Source organism: Gnatocerus cornutus, chromosome 6 (genome assembly GCF_029298725.1).
Source record: "Gnatocerus cornutus isolate USDA-ARS CGAHR chromosome 6, icGnaCorn1.1, whole genome shotgun sequence".
Taxonomy (NCBI): Eukaryota; Metazoa; Arthropoda; class Insecta; order Coleoptera; family Tenebrionidae; genus Gnatocerus; species Gnatocerus cornutus.
This window is the reverse complement of record NC_142238.1, coordinates 15,413,288-15,430,574: the sequence shown is the minus strand read 5'-3', so window position 1 is coordinate 15,430,574 and position 17,287 is coordinate 15,413,288.

Genomic DNA, 17,287 nt, shown 5'->3' with positions numbered 1-17,287 from the left:
ACAGGATTACAGATAATGACTATTTATTTTAGTAATGAACCCCACTCGATTAATTGAACGTGTTAACTCTTCGCAATGTAAATACGCATTGCTCAGCTCCGTGAATCCCGAATTGAAACATGTGCCATCCATTCTCTTGTAGTATCAGCAGCGTCCGTAGAACGTGTACAGAGTGCTCCCGATAAGCTCATTATTATCAGATGACGTACGGCTCTGGTCAATCATTAATCAACTAACCGAATAGCACACCAGGTTAGCGACACTTGCTATTAACACATCAACATCCACAATTAGCCTGTATTGCTGCACATGTGCGCGTACTCTCGCGATGAATAATTACTGTCACAATATGCCGGACATAAAACGCTCGTAAATAACTTACAAGTTTCAAATTAAAACGAGCAATAAAATAAAATGTCGCTGAATGTGGATTTATCAGAGGGTGGGTGTGAAATCTCAAATTTTATGAAGCTGGTTTTATATTCGTACAAGAAGCTTTGTGGAAATGTATTAAAGTCGAGTCGGGATGTCTTGACGGGATTCTTTCGGTTTTCTGTTTCAGATATAATTAAAAGACAGTCAACCTGAAGCCGAACAAGCGAAGGGGTGATTTTATAGGGTTGAATTTCGCAAATGCTGATTTTTGGAGAATTGGGGATTAACGAAATAAAACGCGAAAAGCACGAAAACTAAAATGAAGTTGGATAAAAATTGGAAATTTTCAGATGATCTGCAAATTAAAAAAACGAAATATTATGCCTTTTGCTCTACAATATTCTAATTTAGGGGAGTTTATAAGCAAGTCTAAACTAGTAACTTCCTTAAATTTTATTGTTATTGCTTAAAAACCCCCAGAGTTGCAAATTTGTATTTAGAAAAATTGAAAATTTTTAGTTCATCTGCAAAATTAAAAACTCTAAAAACTGTGTCTTTTAGTCTACAACATTCAAATTTGGTGGAGTTAATAAAAAGTGTTAAGCTAGTAAACTCCTTAAAGTTTATTGCCTTTGTTTAAAAACTACCAGAGTTACAAATTTTTATTTAGAAAAATTGGAAATTTTTAGATCAACTATGAAATAAAAAATTCTAAAAAGTGTGTCTTTTGCTCTACAACATTCAAATTTGGGAGAGTTGATAAGCAGGTTTAAACTAGTAAAATTCCTAAATTTAATTGTCATTGCTTCTTAAAAACTTCCATAGTTACAATATTTTATTTAGAAAAATTGGAAATTTTTAGTTCATCTGCTAAATAAAAAATTTTAAAAACTGTGTCTTTTGCTCTTCAACATTCTATTTTGAAGAAGTGGATAAATATGTACAAGCTAGTAAACTACCCAAATTTTATTATCATTGCTTAAAAACACCCAGGGTCCCAAATTTTTATTTTAAAAAATTATAAATCTTTAGTTCATTGCAAAATAAATAATTCGAAAAACTGTGTCTTTTATTCTACAACGTTCTAATTTGGAGAAGTTGATAAGTATGTCCAAACTAGTAAACTCCCCAAATGTTATTAGCACTGCTTGAAAACTCTCAAAGTTACAAATTTTTATTTTAAAAAATTATAAATCTTTAGTTCATTGCAAAATAAATAATTCGAAAAACTGTGTCTTTTATTCTACAACGTTCTAATTTGGAGAAGTTGATAAGTATGTCCAAACTAGTAAACTCCCCAAATGTTATTAGCACTGCTTAAAAACTCTCAAAGTTACAAATTTTTATTTTAAAAAATTGAAAATTTTTAGTTTATCTTCAAAATAATAATTCTAAAAGCTGTTTCTTTTGCTCTACAACGTTCTAATTTGGAGAAGTTAATAAGTATGTCCAGGCAAGTAAACTTCTCAAATTTTATTAGCATGGCTTGTAAACTTCCAGAGTTACAAATTTTTATTTTGAAAAATTAGAAATTTATAGTTCATCTGCAAAATAAAAAGTTCTAAAAGCTGTTTCTTTTGATCTACAACGTTCTAATTTGGAGAAGTTAATAAGTATGTCCAGGCAAGTAAACTACTCAAATTTTATTAGCATGGCTTAAAAACTTCCAGAGTTACAAATTTGTATTTTGAAAAAGTGGAAATTTTTAGTTCATCTGCAAAATAAAAAATTCTAAATACTGTGTTTTTGCTGTACAAAGTTCTAATTTGTAAAAGTTAATAAAAATGTCCAAACTAATAAACTCCCTAACTTTTATTAGCATTGCTTGAAAACTCCCAAAGTTACAAACTTTTATTTTAAACAATTGAAAATTTTTAGTTTATCTTCAAAATAATAATTCTAAAAGCTGTTTCTTTTGCTCTACAACGTTCTAATTTGGAGAAGTTAATAAGTATGTCCAGGCAAGTAAACTTCTCAAATTTTATTAGCATGGCTTGTAAACTTCCAGAGTTACAAATTTTTATTTTGAAAAATTAGAAATTTATTGTTCATCTGCAAAATAAAAAGTTCTAAAAGCTGTTTCTTTTGATCTACAACGTTCTAATTTGGAGAAGTTAATAAGTATGTCCAGGCAAGTAAACTGCTCAAATTTTATTAGCATGGCTTAAAAACTCCCAAAGTTACAAATTTTTATTTAAAAAAATTGGAAATTTTTAGTTGATCTGTAAAATAAAAAATGTTAAAAACGCTGTTTTTTGATGTACGACATTCAAAAATGACAGTTTGAAAGAAAGAAAGTTGATAAGCAAATCCAAACTAGTAAACTTCCTAAATTTTATTGTTATTGCTCGAAAAACAATCAACCTGAAGCCGAACAAGCGAAGAGGTGATTTTATAGGGTTGAATTTTGCAAATACTGACTTTTGGAGAATTGGCCTGCAACAAAATCCTCTTTCAAAAAATTATGTCATAAATACTAAGATTTTGATGCTCTGAATCTGTTCCCGGTGGTCGATTTGCTCCATCACGTCTAGATTTTTCAAAAAATATTTTTCTGAATTTTTTTCCAAAATATTATAATGTTAACGCATAAGAAGATTTAAAAAATCCTGACATTATGATATTTTGGAAAAAAATTCAGAAAAATATTTTCTATATATATACATATGAAATTAGTTTTTGCTAGTTGTAAGAGAAAGAAGGAAAGTGCCGATAAGTGATTTCTATGGTATTACATGTGCGCCTGCGTAGTATTCGTAAGTTTTTCACAAAATTCATTATATTTGCACATATGTTTGTAAGTATTTTATTAGTGGTTTATCTATTTTTTTACAAACAGAGATAATAAACATAAAATAAAAATTTAACCATTTTTTTTTAATAAATTTCATTTAATTTTAGGTTATAAAATGCCACGCACTTGTAAGAATTCTACAGACAGTTTTTGCTACATTTGTGGTGAGTTCACTCTAAAAACGCAGCGAAATGCGATAACGGATCTTGTTAAAAAAGCTTATCAACTTTATTTTAGATTTTCTATCGATGAGAGGGCTAAAAGTTGGTTACCAAAAATTTGCTGCAACAGTTGTTCAAGAACGTTGAGAGGTTGGCTTGAAGAAAGTCACAAATCTATGCCGTTTACAATGCCAATGCTTTGAAGTGAACCTCAGAATCATGAAAATGATTGTTATTTCTGCATGACATCAACACGAGGATTCTCGAAAAAAAATAAAGACAAGATTGTGTATCCGAACATCGCATCTGCAAAGAGACCAGTTCCTCGTGGTGAAGACCGTCCACCTCCAGTACCTCCAAAAAATAGCGAGGAGATGGAAAACAAAAACACTTTTGGTCTACAGTCTCAATCGAGTTTCATCTCTACCTGTACATCTTCATCATCATACACCTTATCTTCAAGCCCATCAAAAGAATCTTATTTTCTTAAACAACCTGATTTGAGTGATCTCGTTAGAGACTTAGGGTTATCAGAATCTAAGGCTTAATTACTTGGATCAAGATTGAAACAATGGAATTTGTTGGATAAAAGTACGAGAGTCTCATTTTTTCGTACAAGGCAAGAAAATTTTACTAGTTATTTTTCCAAAGAAAATGATTTAGTATATTGTAATGATGCTGCAGGGCTTCTTGAAGAACTGAGTTTTCCAGAAACTCCTGATGAGTGGAGACTTTATAGATGCATCGAAGATTAGTTTGAAAGCCGTTCTACTTCATAACGGAAATAAAATAATTACTTGAACGAATAAAATATTCTCAATACCTATGGAATATTTGTGCTGACTTAAAAGTTGTCGCTATACTTACTGGATTGCAAGGCGGATATACCAAGTTTGCTGTTTTTTATGTGAGTGGGACAGTCGCGCGAGAGACAAACATTACAAAGTGAAAACTTGGCCACAAAGAAAAAGCTTGACACCTGGACTTAAAAATGTATCTCAACAACCTCTAGTGCCAAGTGACAAAATTTTTCTACCACCACTTCATATAAAGTTGGGACTCATGAAAAATTTTGTGAAACCAATGAACAAAGATGGTGCAGGTTTTCAATATCTCAAAACAAAATTTCCTCGAATCAGTGACGCGAAATTAAAGGAAGGGATTTTTGTAGGTCCGCAAATACGAGAACTTATGAGATGAAGTTTTTAATTTGAAGTTAAACACGACTGAAAAAAAAGCTTGGGTGGCTTTTGTAAAAGTGTGTCATAACTTTCTTGGCAATACAAAAGCTGACAACTACCGAGAAATGATTCGCGAGCTTCTTTCTGCTTACAAAGCTTTAGGATGCAATATGTCACTCAAAATCCATTTTTTGGATTCGTATGTAGATTTCTTTCCGGAAAATCTCGGTGCCGTATCAGATGAGCATGGTCAAAGATTTCATCAGGATATTATGCATATTGAAGACGCTACAATGGAAAATGGTCAGCAGCAATGCTTGCTGATTTTTGTTCGTCGATTTGCCGAGAAACCTCCATGGAATCGATGAAAAAAAAAAAATCTGACATAAATATACTCTTTCTATAACTTGTGACTGTAAAATTAGCATATTTCGCTGTAAAACTTAGACCGCAGTCTATTTTCGCTTTTATGTAATTGTTGTTATTTTCATAATATCATTTATTAATTAAATTGACATAATATTTAAAATATATCTGCTGTATTTATTTGCATGTTAAATTCCGTGTAAATTCCATGAAAACTTGAAGGATAGAAAAAAAAAAAATTTTTGCAGACCAGTGTAATCAAATGAAACGCGAAATGCACTAATCTAAAATAAAGTTAGACAGAGTCATGCAAAACGGAAACGCGCCATACAACACGTTCAAAAGATTTCAACCGAAACACTTTCATTTCCACAATAAGACGTGACGATAAGAACAAAAAAAGAGTTAAATTGTTGCAACAACAACCCACCTCATTGTCACATTTGTTGCATAACCCCGCCCAATTATTCCAATATTTTTAAAAATTTACATCCGTAAGCCAATACTGTGATTATTAAAAAATCTAAACTGTTTGCATTATTTCTCTTTGTATCCTGCAGCTCTACAACAAAATAAATTATTCACTGTTTGTTGCAGACACATATATCAGATGAATATGTACCCCGTTGTTTCACAGCGATAATTGCTCAAATGACAGACAATATAAATAAATTAAAACGATTACTTCGGTCATAATTACTGTGGACAGATGTTCAAATAATGTCCGTTTATACCGTCATTGCTATTATTCAATTTAAAAAACAGCTCTGAAGAGCAATAACTAATAGTAATATCGCTGAACATTATTCTCTGCTTTGCGTGGTCACTGCATTACATATTCTGTTTGATTTCAACTTCAATCCTGGCACACAATCAGTGCACTTTCTGATAAACGATCCCGGCGCATCCACCATTTTACATGTCATTTGGAATGGCGTACCGACATAGCTTATACATATTCCTGGAGCTAATCCAGCGCATTTGAAACTATTGTAAGAAAGCCTTTAAAGGGTTCTTTAGAATTGCGATGCAGACGTGAAGTCACCAATTTAAGTGGTTGGTCTCTTCGCCATGCGGCACCTCAGCTGGCAATAAAAGACATATGGTAAACCGTCACTGTTTCGAAGAGTCCGGTCGATGAAAGTGGGTTTGTTCTTCCAGCTGTATTCCTAACACGTATCGCTGCAAAGCACGAGATAATTCCGGAATCCCTGACGCGTAAAATATTTGGTTTTGTTCCCAAATACAAACAGACTGACTTCATTATAGATAAAACATATCGCTTTGCAGGTTTGCTTTCTTCATTCAATTTCCTCTCAGATAACAGCTACGAATTAAGCTGAACCTTTAAATCTAAATATTCATGAATTCATTGTCGTTTAAATTATCTCATGTTTCGCAATTAGATCCAGACGTACTAATGTGGAGATAGGAGCTGATTTTTTCGTTTGTTGGAGCAAAGAAAATCTGTCGTTTGTGGAGCTGGCCGTAGGCATTGTTCCCAGGAGTGAAATGGAGTGTTAAAAGCATAAACTGAGAGCTTGGCTAAGTGAAAGGTGGCATTTCGAAGCAAACTGTTATAAACAAGATAGTGGGAGTGATAAAAGTTTTTTGGAGATTCCGGCAAAAAATTGCGTTTTTTGGATTGGAACCGCACGTTTTCGCAGTCTCGAGGGGTTTTATAAGGAGAGTAAGTAATCCCTAAACAAGATTACAATTTAGACATTTCACCTACGGAGTAATCAAGAAGAAGCTTAAGAAGAGAACTTCCGGTAAGAAACTCCTGATATTTATGAGCCCAAAACTTCCAATTTTTAATTAATTATGTTCTAAGAATCCAAATAAAAGACTCGATAAGTACTGAAAATTTCTCTATCGTCATGTGTCCTTGCCGATAAATCATCCAGAGTCTCTTCGAGTCCAAGTAATTAGATAACGTTTCCACCATAAAGTTATAAATTGGAAGTTGAATGTTGTGCCGAAATTAATCACTTAACGGGTTTCTGATAGGAACTTACTTCAACATGTGTTTCAATAATTCAGTACAACCCTTCTGATTCTGTACGACCTGATCGAAATTATTAACAGTAGGTAACTTAATTATTGTCTACCCTTATCTGTGAATTGAGTATTTGTTAATTGAATTATTACAATAACGGCTGTCTCCAGTTCATTTTAATCTTCGCTGTAGACAGAGGCGAACTAAAGTCGAATGAGACTCTGGGAACATGAGCCCCTTAAGAATCGTCATAATTTTTTATAAAATGTTACAAATTCGTCATTTTTAATCCTAAAGCAACCAAATTTAGTGGATTTGTTACAGTTAAAATGTTTATTAGGTGCACTAAATTTTAAAATTTTAGAACAAAAATTAAGAAATTTGAGAATTTTCGTTTGTAGGAAGAGCTTAAAACCTAATATTTTCTAGTAAAATCTGTAAGTCCGTTACTTTAAGCGTAAAACACTCAAATTTAGAGAATTCGTTACTTAAAAAGCCTTTATTAAATGTGCCAATTTACAAAATTAAAAAAAAATTAAACATTTTGAGAATTTCTCACTTGTAGAACAAGCCCAAAACTCCTTTTTTTTGTAGATTCGTCATTTTTAATAGTAAAGCAATCAAATTTGATGAATTTGTTACTGTCAAAGCTTTTACTAAGTGCACGAAATAACAAAATTTTGGAACCAAAATTAAGAAATTTGGGAGTTTTTCATTTGTAGGAAAAACTTAATATTTTCTAGTAAATTCTGTAAGTCTGTTAGTTTTCAGCGTAAAGCACCCAAATTTAACGAATTTGTTACTTTAGAAACATTTGTTAAGCACGAAAAATTACAAAATTTTAGAACAAGTATTGGAGAATTTAAGAATTTTTCACTTGTAGAACGATTTCAAAACTCAATTTTTTTTTATAAACCTTTGTATATCCGTCATTTTTAACACTAAAGCAATCAATTTTGCAAAAGCGTTTATTAAGTGCAATAAGGCTCAAATTTTTAGAACACAAGTTGAGAATTTTGAAAATTGTTTATTTGAAGTAAGAGCTGAAAACTCAAAATTTTCTAGTAAAATCGGTTAGTTCCTTAATTTTAAGCGTAAAGCACTCAAATTTGAAAAATTTGTTATTAAGTAGCCCAAATTACAAAATTTTAGAACAAGAATTAGGAATTTTCACTTGTAGGAAGAGCCCAAAACTCAAATTTTCTTATCAAACTTTGTAGATCCGTCAGTTTTAACACTAAAGAGATCAAAATTAATGGTTTTGTTACTATCAAAGCGTTTAATAAATGCTCTAAATTACATAAGTTTACAACAAAAATTGAGAATTTTGAAGATTTTTCATTTGAAGTAAGAGCTCAAAACACAAAATTTTCTAGTAAAATTTGTACGTCCGTTAGTTTTAAGCGTAAAGCACCCAAATTAGTAAAGTTTGTTACTTTAGAAGCGTTTATTAATTATGTCAAATTACAAATTTTAGAACAAATATTACAAATTTTAAGAATTTTTCACTTGTTGGACGAGCTCTAAACTCAAACTTTTTTATAAAACATTCTAGATCCGTCATTTTTTAAACTAAAACAATAAAATTTAGTGGATTTTTTATTTGTAAAAGGTTTATTAAGTATACTAAATTTCAAAATTGTAGAACAAAAATTACGAAATTCGAGAATTTTTTACTTGTAGTAAAAGCTTAAAACTTAAAATTGTTTAGTATAATTTGTAAGTCCGTTAGTTTTAAGCGTAAAGCACTTAAATTTGGAGAATTTGTTACTTTAAAAACGTTTATTAAATACGTCAAATTACAAAATTTTAAAACATAATTTAAAAATTTTGAAAACTTTTCAGTTATTAGGCGAGCTGAAAACTCAAATATTCCGACTAAACTTTGTACATCCGTCATTTTTAAAATTAAAACAATAAAATGTAGTGGATTTTTTACTCGTAAAAATTAAGTACACTAAATTTCAAAATCTTAGAATAAAACTTGAAAATTTTGTGAATTTTTTATTCCTATGACAACTCTGTTTATGCTCCTTTTGATTCTTTTTTTTATTGCGTACGATCTTCCTTATTTTTGTGCAAATTCGCTTTAAATTTTTTATTGACTTGGATTAGAACTTGTCCAAATCCTCATCTGACTATAATTCCCAACCAACTATTGCCTAATGCATGCCACAACATTTCATAAATAAAATTATTAGATGTAATCAACAGGAGGAATACGTGCTTACATTCGAAATTCTAGACTACTCAAACTAAACGCGTTAATAATTCAAAATGACACAAGAAAGTTTCAGTCCATTTGCATAATAGTTGAGAAACAACTCAGAATTTTAAAAGAGACAGTGCCAGCGTGAAAAAGCTCTTGACTCTATCGAATTAGTCCCATTGTCAATAAACCTAATTTATGGACTCCACAATGATCTTGAGAATATGGAAGGCCCCGATTAATTATTGTTCACTATTGTTCAAGAAGAGCTCTGCTGGCCCGGAATTAAATCGATAGAGGGATGGAAATTATTAGAGGTGCCTGCAAAAAACTGCAGATTTTGAATCAATAGCTAATTTATTCTCTTGGGTTTTTAATTGATTTATTGTAGGCGGGTGCCTTATAATTAAAAAAATCGAAGACAGTTTCTTTATATAAAATGTGATATTAACTGGGGCGCATTTGGAATAAAAGCAAGGGAATTAATTTAATCCGATTACATATTTTTATTTTCTAAAGCAACGGAAACAAAGAGACGAGAAAATGATATCGTTACAAGAACGCCGCTAATTAAAATTTATTTTTTCGTGTGAAAATGGTGGATGCGCCGGGTCACTAAAAATCAAATTATTTGTTCAAATTTAAAAATGCATGCAGCCGGTGCACTAAACTAAATATTTGCATGTTCAAACAAGTTTGAACGTCAAAGATAAGAAATCAAGCGAGGAATTTTCAAACCATTTTTTTTTCATGTTCTAGTTGCTTATTCACGTATGTCTAACATTTAAACGTTTTTCATCAGTGTCCAATTCTGCAACGTCGCGTTCTCTTCTCCCCTATCTACAATAAATAATCAATAAAACAGAAGTGCCTTTCTCAATGTCTATAGATAAGTTAGATATCGCATTCTCTCGGAAACGTTAAACAAGAGACGGAAGCTCCATAAAAATAACTCGAATTATTTCAATATTCAATAACAATCCCTGAATTATGTTCATTTCAAGAGAACGAGAAGATTGAAAGTAAATATTGAAACTCGAACAACTCAGGACGCAATTTTGTTTACATCCATCAGATCTTGATGAATACTTTATTACTTTGCAAACTTGCGTCTGTATTCATAAGTTTCTAATTTTGTCGAATTATTTAGGAACTCAACAAAGTAAAAAACAAATTTTTGTCGCTGTTGAGACGTCCACGTCTGTATATAACAATTAAGCAATAATATAGTTAGTCGGGTCCCGAATTATAGCAATAAAATCACAACCATCTGGGGTGTAATAAGCTTCGTTCCCTGCGGCGAGATTACCAGTTGAAATCCGTCCAACAACTCTGCTAGAAAATTCGCATTAAATTAGTTAAAAGCTCCGCCACAAGAACTAAACACTCAACTTTTAAACTTATTATAGAAAAAGCAGTTCTTTGGAAAAGTTCCAGATTACCTCATCTAATTTATTCTTAGACCATTTACTTTGCGGAATACAGACTTGCAACTTGAAAATAATGAAGTAGGTATATGGGCGAAACGAAGCAGCTGCAACTTTCTTTTTGTTTCTTTCGAAAGTTTGTGGTATTTTCAAAAATTACCACCAACAAGGTTTTTAAATGATGAGCTCCATCAAGTTTTAATGAGACTTGGAAAAACTGTCAAAAAACCGGAATTAATTCAATTTCAATACAGCACGTCCTTTATTGAGCAAACTTTAAAACTAAAACAATCTCAGTTTCGGAACTCATTTTAAGGCAAAGTTGAAAATTTCTCCATTTCAATATTCACTTTGTTGAAACAACTGGTGTAATTAAACCCGTTAGATGGTACGTTACTATAGTTACAAAGGGGAAACGACAACTACATTACCGACAGACTTTTACGTTTACGATTTCTAATTCGGACGTGACAATCAGTTTACATAAACTCGCTAGTAACCAGTTGATGAGGATGAAAACGTTTTACGTGCGCCTCCGTCATTTTTATGGCATTTTTGGAAAGAAAAATCAGTTTTTGAAAGTCTGGCCAGTCAAACGTGACATTTAAAAACAGTTGGTTTTATTTTGCAGTTGGCATCACTGTGTGAATGTCAATTGTGTTAATTCAGGTGTCGTTGTGGCAACCAAGAACCCTCGAAAATACGAAAATTAAACTGACTAAGTGAAATTATAGCAAAAATTTACGAAAGTACGAAATTCCGACATTTATATTAGTAAATTCGTCATTATTAATACTAAAGCAATCCAATTTGGTGGATTTATTACTATTGAAGCGTTTATTGCGACCACTTAATTACAAAATTTTAAAATAAAAATTGAGAATTTTGAGGATTTTCATTTGTATGACGAGCTTAAAAGTAAAAATTTTCTATTAAATTCTGTAAATTTGTTCGTTTTAACCGTAAAGCAACCAAATGTAGAGGGTTTGCTGCTTTAGAACCGCTTATAAAGTACTTTTAATTACAGAAGTTTAGAATCAATAATTTTAGAAGTTGTTTACTTGTTAGACTAGCGCAAAACTCAAATTTCCCTATAAAACTTTGTACATCCGTCAGTTTTAACAATAAAGCAATCAAATTTGGTCGATTTATTGTTGCAGAAGCATTTATTGAGTGCAATAAATTCCAAAATTTTAGAACAAGGATATAAAATGTGAATTTTTTATTTGTATGAGCAGTTTAAAAATCAAAATATTTTATTAAATTCTATTTAGTTCGTTAGTTTTAACCGTAAAACAACCAAATTTGGAGAATTGGTTACTTTAGAACTATTTATTAAGTATGCCACATTACAGAACAGGAATATAAAATTTTGAGAATTTTTCATTTGAAAGCCGAGGTTAAAACTCAAATTTTCATATAAAACTTTTTAGATTCGTCGCTTTTAACACTAAACCAATTAAATTTGGTCGATTAGTTACTGTAGAAGCGTTTATTAAGCGCACTAAATTTCAAAATTTGAGAACAAAAACTAAAAATTTTGTGACTATTGTATTTGTATGACCAACTCAAAAGTCAAACTTTTCTATTAAATTCTGTAAATCCGTTAGTTTTAACCCTAAAATAACCAAATTTGTAAGATTTGCTACTTCAAAACTGTTTATTAAGTGTGCCAAATTACAAAATTGTAGAACAAGATTTAAAAATTTTGAAGAATTTTAACTTGTAGGACGAAACTCAAATTTTTCTATTAAACTTTGTAGATCCGTTATTTTTAACATTAAAGCGATCAAATTTTGTGAATTTGTGACTGTTGAAGAGTTTATTGAGTGCACTAAATTACAAAATTTTAGAACAAAAATTGAAAATTTTGTAGATTTTAGAACAAAAACTATGAAGTTTAAGCATTATTTTTCATTTGTAGAGAGCGCTCAAAATTCAAAATTTTTTAGTAAAATCTGTAAATGCGTTAGTTTGAAGCGTAAAACACCCACATTTGTAGAATTTGTTACATTTAGAGGAGTTATTAATTTAGCCAAATTACAAAACTTTAAACAAGAATTAAAGTTTTTTAAAATTTTTCACTTGTTTGAAGAGCTCAAAACTCATTTTTTCCTATAAAACTTTGTAGATCCGTGATTTAGAATACTGAAGCAATCAAATTTTGTGAATTTGGTACTGTTGAAGAGTTTATTAAGTGCACTAAATTACAAAATTTTAGAACAAAAATTGAAAATTTTGTGGATTTTTCATTTGTGTGACAAACTCAAAAGTCAAAATGTTTAATTAAAATCTGTAAGTTCGTTAGTAAGTAACAAATCCTACAAATTTAGGTGTTTTATGCTCAAAGTAAAACATCTAAATTTGTAGAATTTGTTACTTTAGTATGCTAAGTGACAAAATTTCAGAACAAGAATTAAAAATTTTGAGAATTTTTTATTTAAACACTAAAGCAATCAAATTTGATAGATTTATAACGTAGGAGTAGTTGATTAATTCCAAACTCTGCAAAAGTAGTAAAACTTTGACCATTTTCAGTTTCTAAATTACATTGTCGTGTGCACCGTAATGACATTTTAACTACGAAGCTAGAAGCCTTTGTTAAAATTTAAAAGTGCAAGAAAGCCGCAGTTGCCCTTCCGTGTTGACTCGTCTCCTCTTCCGAACAAAGTACAAGATTTTACGAGTGTCACAGCCCCGTAAACTCGTCATAAATAAAAGAATTTAAACATTGCAGTGAAAATAAACATAATTTGCATGTCTGCAACTTGGCAACTTACATACATTCTTGAGATGAAAATTGCACAAAACTCGCAAATTTAAAAGGTGCTTTGTGAAATTTCGAGTTGAAAGTAAAACGGCTAATTACGTTATCGTAGTTGAAATTTGAAGAGTATTGTGCTAAATTGAAATTAACAAGTGCGAAGTTTTAACCGATTTGCCTTAAAATATTCGCCAAGTTTTTTGTCGGATTTGAATTTCAAATGTGGGAATTACGTTATATGAAATTTTAAGAAAGTTGGTACGGAGTTCATGCCAAATGTGCTCGGGGGCGACGGTGTTAGACATAAATACTTATTCTTCCGGAGAATTTGCAAAATATTTCCTCGTAAAATAAACAAATCAAAACGATTTAATATAAGAAACAGTAAATATTTATGTAGTTTTCATATAAAATTTCCGAGGATCACAGTTCAGTTGTGCAGCTATTACTTTCCGCTGCAAGCAGCATGGCTCCTGCTGCACCTAACCCAATTTACATAGACAACGTGCTTTAGTTTAAGAGCTTTATTATAATATTGGATCAAAGCTAAGTGTACAAAGTTTACATCGTTTCAGCGATCGAATTTACACATCAGATTTCGCCGTTTGTTGTTGGAATTACAATACGAAGAACTCACACGAGAAAGAGAATTATTTACGACGCTCCGGGATTTTCGAGTCCAAATCTGGACAATACCACCTTTGAAAACTCCCGACATGAATTAACAACACCGAAAGAGTTAGTTGATAATTTATGAATAAGATTGCGTGCTTTCAACTCCCCCTCGTTTAATTTATACATAATTCATATAATTTAAGACGCTGTAAAGGATTCCAAAACACTCAAGTTTTGTCTTCACGTTGTCGTAACCCAATACGTTTAACTGTCTCTAATTTCGAAAGTTAAATGTATTTTGAGAAGCTCACTCCAATTTCTCTTTTGTGACAACTGCGCCCAATTTACATTTTTCAACCGCAAGTGTGCACAAATTTCATTTTCTTGTTTATCCGTGCTGAATTTACTACACCGTGATAATTATGGCAACTGCACGGTGGAAACCAAAACAATTAGTTCAAGCTATTGTCGAGAATTGTCTCATTCATAAAAACTTTCATTACAGCTCCAGTACGAGTGCTCTTGGCTTACATTAATAATAAATGCAAAAATGTTCGGCGAGTTTTACCAGTTCCTAAGTTGGTAAAATATTTATAAACGAAATGTTCTCAATTTTCAGTCATTCTCAAAAACATGTTTATCAACTAACTGCCACTGAGTTTATGTGAACCGATTGTCACGTCTGAAATTTGAAATCATAAATGTAGGAGGTATTTACAGTAAAGCGCCGCAAAGATCTCAAAGCTGCATGAGCTTTTCGCGAAAGAACTGTACATTCTTTAGAATCTAGAATCTAGAATCTAGGTTAATTTTTGATTCCCTAGATTCCACTTAGATTTGGTTCCATTTTTCTTCAAATTCGGCTTAATTTTTTAGTAAAATTTGTAAGTCTGTTAATTTTAAGCGTAAAGCACCAAAAGTTGGAGAATTCTTTACCTTAAGAGAGTTAATTAAATATGTCAAGTTAAAAAAAAATTAAAGTGCAGAATCTTCTACATTTTGGTGCTTTACTCTTAAAACTAACAGACTTTCAGATTTTAACAATTTTCAAAGTTCTCAATTTTTGTTCTACAATTTTAAACTTAAAGCACTCAATAAACGCTTTTATAATAACAAATTCACCAAATTTGATTGCTTTAGTGTTAAAAATGAAGGATCTACTAAGTTTTATAGGCAACTTTGAATTTTTAGCTTGTCCAACAAGTGAAAAATTCTCAAAAGTTTAAATTATTCTAAAATTTTGTAATTTGGCATACTTACTTTTTAAGTAACAAATTCTTAAAATTTGGATGCTTTACGCTTGAAACTCACCATTTACTAGCAATTTTTGAATTTTGAGTTCTTTATACAAATGAACATTTCTCAAAGTTTTCGATTTTTGTTCTAAAATTTTGAAATTAAGAGCACCCAGTAAACCCTTAAATAGTAACAAATTTACCAAATTTGATCGCTTTAGGGGTAAAACTGACGGATCTACAAAGTTTTAGAGAGAAACTTGAGTTTTGAGCTCATTCTACAAGTGAAAATTTCTAAAAATTTGTAATTCTTGTTTTAAAATTGTGTAATTGGGCGTACTTATTAAACGGTTTTAAAGTAACAAATCCTCAAAATTTGAATGCATTACATTTAAAAGTAACAGATTTACTGATTTGATTACAAAATTTTTAGTTTTGCGCTTTTACTTTAAATAAAAAAATTCTCAAAATTCTCAATTTTTGTTCTCAAATTTTGAAATTTAAAGCATTTAATAAACGCTCTGATAATAACAAATCCACCAAATTTTATTGCTTTAGTGTAAAAACTGACGATCTACAAAGTTTTAGAGAAAACTTTGAGTTTTAAGCTGATTCTACAAGTAAAAAATTCCCAAAATTTTTATTTTTTTTTTGTAATTTGGCATACAATAAACTAACGTATTTTCAAATTTTACTAGAAACTATTGTCTTTAGCTCTTCCTACAAATGAAAATTTCTCAAAATTTTAGATTTTTGGTCTAAAATTTTGAAATTTAGAGCACTTAATAAATCCTTTAACAGTAACAAATCCACCAAATTTATTCAATTTAGTGTTAAAACTGACGGATCTACAAAGTTTTATATAAAAATTTGAGTTTTGACCTCGTCCTACAAGTAAAAAATTCTCAAAATTCTCAATTTTTGTTCTCAAATTTTGAAATTTAAAGCACTTAATAAACGCTCTGATAATAACAAATCCACCAAATTTCATTGCTTTAGTGTAAAAACTGACGATCTACAAAGTTTTAGAGAAAACTTTGAGTTTTAAGCTGATTCTACAAGTAAAAAATTCCCAAAATTTTTATTTTTTTTTGTAATTTGGCGTACAATAAACTAACGTATTTTCAAATTTTACTAGAAACTATTGTCTTTAGCTCTTCCTACAAATGAAAATTTCTCAAAATTTTAGATTTTTGGTCTAAAATTTTGAAATTTAGAACACTTAATAAATACTTTAACAGTAACAAATCCACCAAATTTAATCAATTTAGTGTTAAAACTGACGGATCTACAAAGTTTTATATAAAAATTTGAGTTTTGACCTCGTCCTACAAGTAAAAAATTCTCAAAATTCTCAATTTTTGTTCTCAAATTTTGAAATTTAAAGCACTTAATAAACGCTCTGATAATAACAAATCCACCAAATTTCATTGCTTTAGTGTAAAAACTGACGATCTACAAAGTTTTAGAGAAAACTTTGAGTTTTAAGCTGATTCTACAAGTAAAAAATTCCCAAAATTTTTATTTTTTTTTGTAATTTGGCGTACAATAAACTAACGTATTTTCAAATTTTACTAGAAACTATTGTCTTTAGCTCTTCCTGCAAATGAAAATTTCTCAAAATTTTAGATTTTTGGTCTAAAATTTTGAAATTTAGAACACTTAATAAATCCTTTAACAGTAACAAATCCACCAAATTTAATCAATTTAGTGTTAAAACTGACGGATCTACAAAGTTTTATATAAAAATTTGAGTTTTGACCTCGTCCTACAAGTAAAAAATTCTCAAAATTCTCAATTTTTGTTCTCAAATTTTGAAATTTAAAGCACTTAATAAACGCTCTGATAATAACAAATCCACCAAATTTCATTGCTTTAGTGTAAAAACTGACGATCTACAAAGTTTTAGAGAAAACTTTGAGTTTTAAGCTGATTCTACAAGTAAAAAATTCCCAAAATTTTTATTTTTTTTTGTAATTTGGCGTACAATAAACTAACGTATTTTCAAATTTTACTAGAAACTATTGTCTTTAGCTCTTCCTGCAAATGAAAATTTCTCAAAATTTTAGATTTTTGGTCTAAAATTTTGAAATTTAGAACACTTAATAAATCCTTTAACAGTAACAAATCCACCAAATTTATTCAATTTAGTGTTAAAACT